This window comes from Scylla paramamosain, unplaced genomic scaffold (genome assembly GCF_035594125.1).
Source record: "Scylla paramamosain isolate STU-SP2022 unplaced genomic scaffold, ASM3559412v1 Contig91, whole genome shotgun sequence".
Taxonomy (NCBI): domain Eukaryota; kingdom Metazoa; phylum Arthropoda; class Malacostraca; order Decapoda; family Portunidae; genus Scylla; species Scylla paramamosain.
In genome coordinates this window covers 162,501-172,788 of record NW_026973756.1, presented here as the reverse complement: position 1 = coordinate 172,788, position 10,288 = coordinate 162,501, and the positions used below count along the sequence as shown (strand labels likewise).

The 10,288-nt window shown below is 42.3% G+C and overlaps 1 long non-coding RNA gene across 1 annotated transcript; it reads left to right on the top strand.

Annotated features, from left to right (window-relative positions):
* Window positions 1–4,664: 4,664 nt before the first annotated feature.
* Window positions 4,665–8,551, top strand: LOC135098900 (uncharacterized). The gene is made up of 2 exons (XR_010267485.1): window positions 4,665–5,784; window positions 8,238–8,551. It is a non-coding gene; the product is annotated as an uncharacterized LOC135098900 (long non-coding RNA).
* The last annotated feature ends 1,737 nt before the right edge of the window (window positions 8,552–10,288 follow it).

Genomic DNA, 10,288 nt, shown 5'->3' with positions numbered 1-10,288 from the left:
AACAGTATTACCAGAGCCATGCGGAGGGCATCCAGCAACGAGATCAGCAAGGCTATAGGGCGTGGTCTTATGTCAAACAAAATCAGAGAAGCAAGCAAGGAGGATTGCGTGGCAGGCACGGCCAGGCATCAGCGATGGGCTAGGCAGAGGCACGAACAGGCACGCGTTGGGAGGGGCGTGAGCAGAGACCTCAGCAGAGACATCGATACTAGGCTTGGAGCAGCCAGGACGCGACACAGCATTATGGGACCAGTTGAGATGCAGGTGAAGAAGCCTTAAGTTGTCGAGCACCACGAGATTCTGCCATAGGACAAGGAAGAGGAGGTTGTGATGGAGCTTGAAGACAATGAAGAACCACAAACAAATCACACGGAGATTTTACTGCTTAGGAAGAAGCTCAGACAAAAATGACAAGCGTGACAAACAGTAGGAGTATCACTACCTTCAAACAAATATGTAAAATGCATAAAAAAAAAAAAAACTTATATAAAACAAACAAACAGATAGGAAGTCAAAGAATAACTTTATGATAATGAGGATCATGACACCCAGGCTAAGGAGAAGAGGCAGGACACGGAGGAACATGACACGCAGGCTAAGAAGAGGCAGGACACGGAGGAGCATGACACGCAGGCTCTGTGAATTACCAGCAGCCACAGACTATGTTCATTCCACCATGACCTCAACAGAAGCTCAACAGAAAACAGTTCCGCCTCGACATGTTCCCTCACTGAGCGGGCCGCCCTCATGCGTCCTATCTGACTTCATTTTTATGTAATGTATCATGGAGATCAGCACAGAGATGAAATAAATGAATAAAAAGCCTGCTCACATGTAGCTCACAAAGAGAAAATAGGAGAAGTGAACTGAGTACAGAAATAGTCTGGGTTAAGGACATTAGGAAAATTGTTCCGGATTAAGACTGTTAAACGAAGAAAATAGTCTGGATTAAGGATAGAGGATTAAGAAAATAGTCAGAATTAAGGATAGTGGATAACACCTTGGAGAAGCAGTAAAAAATAAGTGAAACGAAATAAAAGACTTAAAAAAAAGTTTTTAAAGAAGCTGAGACAAAAACCGGTGGAAGGACTATTTACCGCTTTAAAATAAAAATAAATAAATAATTAAATTTATTAAAAACAAAACATAAAAATACTTGATGTCAAAATCACTTGGTGACAAGCCGTCCCTTTCAAACAACAACAAAAAAAAATGAGACAAAAAAATTGTTTTAAAAATGTGGAGAGGTTGAAAATTGAGTGTGTGGGCAAGTCGTGTAAGTATTTACTGCCTTTAAAGTAGAAAAGTAAATAAAAAGCCGTAAAGAAGACACTGAAGTAGCTGAGACAAAAATCTCGGTATGAACAAACCGAAGGAGTATTTACTGACAGAAAAAAAAAAAAAAAGAAAGAAAGAAAGAAAGAAAAAAAGAGTAAAGAAGGCAAGACAAAAGGTCGCTGTGATAAGCCGCGCCGCGTGACTAGTTACTGTCTTCAAAGGAACAAATGAAACAAACCCTTAACAAAAAAAGAAAATGAAAAAGCAGAGACGAAAAAAGTAATGATTGTGTGAAGAAGCCGTTCCGGTGTATTATATTTAGACAAAAATAAAGAAAAGACACTAAAAGACACTGAAGAAGCTTACTCAAAAATCAGTGTGTGACAAGTCGTAGTGGTATTTTACTGCCTTCAGGCGGCTGAATGTCAATCAGTCAATCAACCAGCCAGCCAGCTAGTCAGTCAGTCAGTAAATAAATCAGCCAGTCACTCCTTAAACCAGCCAATCAACATAGCAGTCAGCCAGTGAGTCAGCCAGCCAGCCAGTCAGCCAGTGAGTGAGTCAGTCAGCCATCAGAGGTCTTCCATAGGTTCGCTGTCAGGGCGGCTGGACATTTTTCCTTGAGCGTGATGGTCGCCGGATTGTTTTTAATTAAGAGAGATCAAAGAGGTCGTGTACTTTGATGGCAGTTTTATTATATTAATCATCCACACTCCACTACTGAGCACTAATTACTGCCATCACACCACAGCTGGCCGATACATAGTGGTGATTCATTATTATTATTGTTGTTATTATTATTATTATTATTATTATTATTATTATTATTATTATTATATTATTACTACTACTACTACTACTACTACTACTACTACTACTACTACTACCACCACCACTTTATACTATTACTACTACTACTAACTACTGCTACTACTACTACTACTACCACCACCACTTTATACAATTACTACTACTACTAACTACTGCTACTACTATCATTATTCTGAAGAATGAATGATAACAAACACTTTAACCTCGATTCACACACACACACACACACACACACACACACATACACACACACACACACACACACACACACACACACACACACACTTAGCTCAGTGGTAACAAAAAAGAGGGAAGAAGAAGAAAAAATATTATGTTGATGATAATGATAAATACGTACATGAAAAGTTTCACGAACATGAAGACCCACCTGGCGTTGTGATAAATAGATGCATGTTGACAGGTAGTACTATTTTTCATAAGCATTTTGTAAATAACGACACCACCACTTTGGACAAGCGAGTGTTCAGTGGGAAGCTGTCACAGCGAAGCTCCCAGACTCAGCCAAAGATCAAATCCTTCAAGAGGCAAAGTTCGTGACTCACGCCCACACTTAAACAAACACGACTCTCACCAGAAATGGAAACACTCCAAGAATTATAAACTAAACTTGTAAAAAACACACCAACGAATACCACTGTGGAAAAAGTGTTGGGCCTTCCAGAACAGCGTCAAGTTACTGAAGTGACCTCTTTCGTTATTGTTGTGACCTCCAGTGAATGTTAAAAATCAATGACCATGAGAGGCTTTGAGCGTTGCAGAAAAAAAAAATTAACAAGAAAAAACAAAAATGTTCGCATGAAATGAAAAAAATAAATAAATAAATAAATAAATAAATTGTAATGAGCATTGTAGTGTTGTAGCAGCATATCAACTTTTTTTATGGGAAGAGTTTTGATAAAGGTGATGGCTCTGTTTATTCTCCCTTCCCCGCCTCGCCTTTTGGTTTGGCTGAATGCTGCCCAGTAGTCCAACACTGGATTATATATGTATAGGCTAGCAATTCAAATAAAATACTTCAGTGGTACAAAGAAATACATTTGTGCCTCAGGAGAGCATTGGAGAAAGCTGTAGTGACTCAAGCATCTCCACTGGTATATATCAGTGAAGAATTCCATGATTGCAGGACGTGTCATACTTGTAAGATGAGAAATAGAACAGGTATGTAGAGAACAAGCAGCTATATGGTATGTTGTAAGGAAAATGTACCTGTAAGATCAGAAATAGAACAGGGATGTAGGAAACAAATAATTATATGTGATAGATACAATAAAAACCCAAACTGAGTCACTTTATACAGGACCCACACGTGACAGAGACGTGACTCATTAAAACTTCAATACATGGACAATTAATGTACAACGTTTTCCTGCCTGTTGTTGTCCTGTCAATGATTATGTGATGATGATGATGATGATGATGATGATGATGATGATGGCGACAATGATGATGACGATAATGATGATGATGGTGGTGGTGGTGGTGGTTATTGGTCGCTGCACTGTCTCTTCGTATGGTCTGACTCTGTGATGTAGCTTTGAAAACACAGGAATTGAATCAATCACTCCTGACAACAAAAAGGAACATTTGTCAGCACTCATCAGGGCGAATGAGTTCTGAGTTAATGAATTAATCTTGTTAACCGTATTGTCGCCATTTAGAGAACCAGTCTGGACCATCAATGTGCTGCAATGAGCTGAGTATTTTTCACTCGTACATTTGTTTTTCAACTCCCATCGCGTTAGTGGACGCAAAGTCAAATAACCTTTTAAAAATAAATCGTTTTCTTTTCTTTTTCTTAGTGAGGGAACACAAGGATTCCTGATTTATCATTTTATTGTCTACTGGTACAAATACATTTTCTTTTTTCTCTGTATACTGAGTGGTCTTTCTTCCCTTTTCAGCTGAAGGGAACGGTGGGTCTTTACGTCAGGGAGAAGAAAGTCCGTCCTTCACTGTGTTGTCCCCCACGATGACTGCCATGCCCTTCTTTGACATCATAACATTTCTCAAGATGTGACAGACTTGGGGACACACACACACACACACACACACACACACACACACACACACACACACACTGCCCTCTCCAAGGGTTTGAAGAAGAAGAGTGACGCTGCCTTGCTGTAGGCACAGGAAGATGCACAGCACGAGGAGGGGCCACCAGGGTCAAGGCCATGCTGGAGCAGGCGTGCCACTTCCGCGTCCTGCCGGAAAAGATTGATCTTCTGTGGTGTCTATTAAATGGTCCAGCCTTCCATACATTGCAGAGCGTTAAATCGGTTAGTTAAAGCTTAGTTGGATATGTGACATGTGTGAAACGAAGTAGCTCCTTTGATTAGAAACTGCCCTTTTAAAAGGATGCAGTATCTGACTCAAGCAATCACCATATTCCTGTGAAGCACACAAAAGCAGTTTAGCAAGATGTACTACTTCTCGTGAATTTACTTTTCGATCACTACATACTTGTTATTTAAAGACTTGAACAACCATACGATCTAAACAAGATAACTGGTCTTCACACGCACTTGAGCTCGCCGTTTCTACTGGGCAGGGAGAGGCGGGAGCATAGTCACTTGGTACTGGAGCGGAAGGTAATCAGGTCGCATTGGCCTCAGGTCAGATGATCCTCAAGGCAGATCGGCCTGAGTGTAAATAAGCCGCAGGACGTTTGGTTCTCGAAACACTTGGTACTCAAACCACTTGGTCTCTAAAATGTCTCAGAGTGATTGGTAATTAGGGAAAAGTGTACCAAGTGGGAGTCAAACGGTTAAACATCAATTATACAGCTTTGTGACTCGTCTCTGATCGCCGCCACACACACACACACACTCAGGGCGGTGAAGCGGGTGGAAGTGCATTGTTATTACCTCCATACGCCACGGTATCCTTAGCGCCCCTCCAAGCCTTGCCCCTCCAAGCCTTGGCCCTAGACTCGGGTGTGTAGGAGGAAGAGGAGGAGGCGGGGCAAGGAGGAGTATTGGTACCATTCGCCCCAGTACCAAGTGACTGCAAACCAAGAGAGGTGAGCCTGGCAGTAGTGGTTGCCATAGCTAAACTTCTACTGTTTCTCCTCGCATTGTAAATCTAGGGACACGGTGCCACCAAGGAAGCCAAGGGTGCTGCCTGGATGGGTTCATCACTTTGGCTGGCATGCCTGTCACCTCTCCAAGGTTGCCACGAAAAGTAAAACGTGTTTTACGGATCATCGTTACATTCCAGCGCCTCTTAATTGCCTACGAAATGTTTACTTAACCTCTACACACCAAGAAATGAGACTTCAGTTCATAATCGTGCATGAGGAGAATAATATTTTGAAATCCGCGCCATGACGTCACAGCAGAGTCATCCTGCGCGCGCAGGCCAGTGTGTGCGGCGGTATGTTTGCTTTGTGTGTCGTGTCAATGGTATGTGAATTTCTGACGTTTTATTAGTTATTTTCCCAACCATGGTGCGTGGCATGGTGGCGGGAGGTGTAATGGTGCACGGCGCGATGGTGAGACATGGTGGTGATGGTGCAGAGCGATGAAATGCTGAAATTACTGGCGGTGGCAGGGAGGCGTAGGCGTGGCGCTAGGACGGTGTAGTGATGATGACTTCCTTGGCAAGTACAGTACGAACCACTCCTGTCCGGTTATCAGTGACGCCTTCTGAGTGGTGAGTGTACACTGTGTGTGTGTGTGTGTGTGTGTGTGTGTGTGTGTGTGTGTGTGTGTAAATGTGTTTTGTACAGGATGACCCAAAATCTGGACACATCAATATTATTACTTTTTTTTTTCTTTTCATATCTTGACTATGAGTGTCAAAAGAACAAATTGACTTGATAGTACTGAGTGGACACGAGGAGTGATCATAATGCAGGCAGACATTATCGAACAAGAATGAATGAAAGAGAATGATTAAAAGATACATTTTCCGTGTGTCCAGACTATTGGCTCACTGAACATGTAATCGTTTTAGACACACAACACAGAAGAAAGGGAATGATTCAAACAAATACTGTTGTGTTATATCCATTGCAAGGAAGAGGAGCGAGGATAATATGCCAAATGTTTTCTGAGTGGCAGGGTGGAGGAGGCCTTGTGTAGTTGTAAGTGTTCCTAGACCACTCCACTCGCAAGCCCCAGACCACCTGTTGTGGAGGTGACGGGAGTGGCAGCTGATGTGGGCTTGGATTTCTGGCTCACTAAATTATTCCCTTCACAAGTGTTTGTACTGACATCCAGGCAGCTTGTTCTATGCGCCTCAAAGTGTTCATAACACTGCAAACATAACAGAGAGAGAGAGAGAGCGGCCCATCACTGACGCGCGCTTATCATAGCAAAGGCCAATGTTTCTCAGAGTGCGTGCCGCGGCGTCCTGGGGTGTCACAGACAGTGCCCAGGGGTGCCATACCATTATCATGAATTTTGTCATTGCTAGATCGTCGCAACGTACATTTTTATCAAACCGTCTGCAGAAGTCGGCACAAAATTCTCATTGTAAATAGGAACTTGTTTTAATAATTTTGGTCAGCTGATGCCGTTTTAATTTTGCCAGTGTTACGATTTTGCCGCTAGATCTGGCTTAGACCAATGTTTGATGTTCTTTTCAGGGTAGAGTAGTCTGATGTGGTACAATGAAAAAAAAAAAATGCGGGCATAATAAGCAGAGCAAGAAAAAAAATCAAACTTAGCATAGCCTAATTTAATATTACGAGGAAAATATGTAAAAAAAAAAAAAAAAGGAAGCAAATAGATTCACATTAGAGATACAAAAAGGGAAAGAAAAATGTACAAAGATCAAGCTGCAGGAACCAGCGTGCGTGAGATTCATTATATTGAATTCCGGTTGTCGTATTTAATGTGTATTGTTTCCCAAGTTATAAAGCCACTTGATCTCATAGACAGCTTCACACACACACACACACACACACACACACACACACACACACACACACACACACACACACACTTAAGAGGTCGCAGGGTGTGTAATCTGCTTGCCTGGCGTTGAATGGGAGTGAATAAAGAAGTTCACTGGGGTGGCCATTTATCACTGATTGTGTACGTCTCTCTCTCTCTCTCTCTCTCTCTCTCTCTCTCTCTCTCTCTCTCTCTCTCTCTCTCTCTCTCTCTCTGTTTTCTTTGAGAACAGTATGAAAGATAAAAATTATGAATTTTGTAATCAATAACTATTTCCTTCCATCAGAGTTTTCAAACTACTTTTTTTTTTTCATAGTCATCCCTTGTAGACGTTAAGAGGATGTGTGTGTGCTCGTGTTGCACAACATAGCGCGGTGTATTCAGTGGCAACAGTTTTGCATTCATAGAAATGAAGAAACAGAAGGGAAGGAAAAACATTTTAGGGTCTCGAAAAACACAATTTTCTCGATGATTTACTTAAAACTCGTGGTGTACTCGTACTCGTGGTGTACTCGTACTTGTAGAAAACGCACTGGAGTTCCCGACGAGAAGAACCGCGGTGGAAGTTCTGACGAAGGGTGGAGGGCGTCGGTAATTTCCAAGCAGTCCAGGATGTGTTAGACTGGCCGCAGTGGGTTTGGATTCAAGGCGAAGCGGAAACCAGTGCTTCTTGTGTTGGGGAGAGAGGAAGCCGCAGCGGGGAGTGTGTGGGCGAGGGCTTCCCCCACCGGTGTCCGTTACAGCTGCACTGCATCGTGGCTTTCCCCTCGCTGTCAGGGAGAAAATCCAAGTCTGGGAGTTGAGAAAGTGAAGACGAGTGGAAAGAAAGAGGCGATGCAGTATTTTGCAAGGAGGAGCGAGCACACAGCCACGCCTCTCCAGCCCTCGCCTTGCTTTGCTGTGCTTTACCACGCCTTCCCTCACTCCCTCACTTCCTTGATTCATTACAAAACTCTTCCACGCCATTCCTCCATCATTCACGAATCTTTATCGTACCACAGCATCCTCTCGTCTCCAGCCATCTCATGCTACCATTGACATTCGTGAAAGAAAACCAATAATTATGAAAGGATTGCGTAGAAATGTGCAGCCTATGTGCAATACATGCATCATAAGCAAACGCCTTTCATTATTGGCTAAGCAGAAGATCCCTTGGTACATGCTGTGGAGAAGATTAAAGATATATTCCTGAAACGTTGCTTCCAGCCGGGGTTGGTGGCGCGGCCCTGTAATCCGGCGACGCGGAGGCTTGGCCCAGTGGACGGCTTGAGGCGAGGGTGGCTGCTGCGGGACTCGCCATGTTGAGTGGGCGTCCGCACTAAGCTCGGCATCAATATGGCCGCCCCTGGGGAGCCGGGGGCGTCCAGGTTGCCTAAGGAGGTGTGAACCAGGCCAGGGGGGAAACCCAGCAGCCAAAAGCACCCGTGTGGAGCAGCAGTGGGATCGCGGCCGTGAGTGGGCGGCGCGCAGTAGCCTTGCCAACACAGGCGAACCTGGTACTTTTATTTTATTCTTCTCATTTTTGTCTACCATTGTGTAAGAAGACATTCTTGTAAGACATAACAACAGATACTTGTATGTCCACGCGTTATTCACTCTTCTTCACCCTCTGCTGTGGAGTTTATTTTTTTATCGTTACTTCAAAGTATCGAAAAATATGTAATTACTTTATCATTCACTTGCCCATTGAAAACTCACCATACATCTGGAATATTAATAGTGGAAAGATTAGAATTACCAGTAATAAATTGTAACACTGCTTTCTATACACGTGCGAAGAGGCATCATAAAATAAACGTAAAAGATAATTGCAAACCAAAACAAGAAATAAACGTTTGTACTTAATTTTGTGTGGTGTCCTTAACCTTTTCTCTGGTGCGTAATGGAGGCGTGGCATTTGCTGAACTCAGTCTGATGATCCTATTGAACAAAGACGAAGCTTCAATCATTGAAATTTTAAATTACTTGACCAGATTTATTTTGGTGCCAGTACTGATATCAGTCTTTTGAAACTGTATACAAAACTTCGCCTCGTGTTTCTCAGAGCGAATTTGCTCTCTTGTTTTTGTAATGGCTCGTGTCCACCACCACCGCCATCACCGCCGCCGCCCGCCTTAATGTCCGCCTTAAAATTCTTGTGCTAAGTGTTTTTATTTTGTTCGCCCTCAAAGACATGTAATGACTTTATCCACGAATATATAGACCGATAGTGTGTGTGTGTGTGTGTGTGTGTGTGTGTGTGTGTGTGTGTGTGTGTGTGTGTGTGTGCGCGCGCGCGCAGTCACTTAAAAATAATGAGAACAAACCAGCGACTAAAGAAAAATAAAAAAAAATCTAGAAAGAAAACAACTTAGATTGTGTTCCCTTAAGAATTAAATGATAGCGAAGAGTTTCAAACGGGGCGTGAGTAACTTGTCAGGTGTTGCAGGTGTGCCACGCTTCTCTTTTAAGGTAATTGAAACCGTGGGAGAAAAAATCGCCGCGCTCCAGGATACTTTACTGCTGTTCTCTTTCTTCTCTTCAGTTTCATTCTCTGTTCTGTTCTTTATCGCTCGTTGTCTCTCTTATCTGTTCTTTCTGTCCTTCCTCCTCTATTATCCCTTTTCTCTCCTGTGCTGCTTGCATATTCTAATCAGTTGTACGTTTTCTGTTGATTTTCTTTTCTTTCTGTCCTTCCTCCTTTATTCCGTCTTTTTCTCTCCTATTCTGCTTTTCTATTCCAACTGATTGTACATTTTCTGTTCATCTTCTCTTTATTCTTCACTTTTTATTCCGTCTTTCTTTTCTCTCCTTTTCTCTGCTTTTCTTTTCCAATTATTCATACATTCTGTACTAATTCACTTCCCTTTCTCTCCTCATAAAAGTGAAGGAGATAAATAGGTGAGAGAGAGAGAGAGAGAGAGAGAGAGAGAGAGAGAGAGAGAGAGAGAGAGAGAGAGAGAGAGAGAGCATGGGTACGTCTGTGGACATAATCAGCCACACTCATTTCCTTTGTATTTTCTATATTTCTATAATTTATATTTTGAACGGTTCCTCATAAAATTGAATGCTTCATGAATCTTTTACTGGATGAGAGACTAGAATTAATCCGCCACTCTTACTTCTAATGTATTTTATTTTGCTGGTTTTCTCAGTGTTGAAGTATCTGAACTGAACTGAACTAAGTAAAGTAAAGATGGGTGAAGTAATTTAAGAGTGTTTATTGCTGAAGGAAAAGGTAAGAAATAAAAGAAGGAAAGTAAGAGATAAAAGTTTGT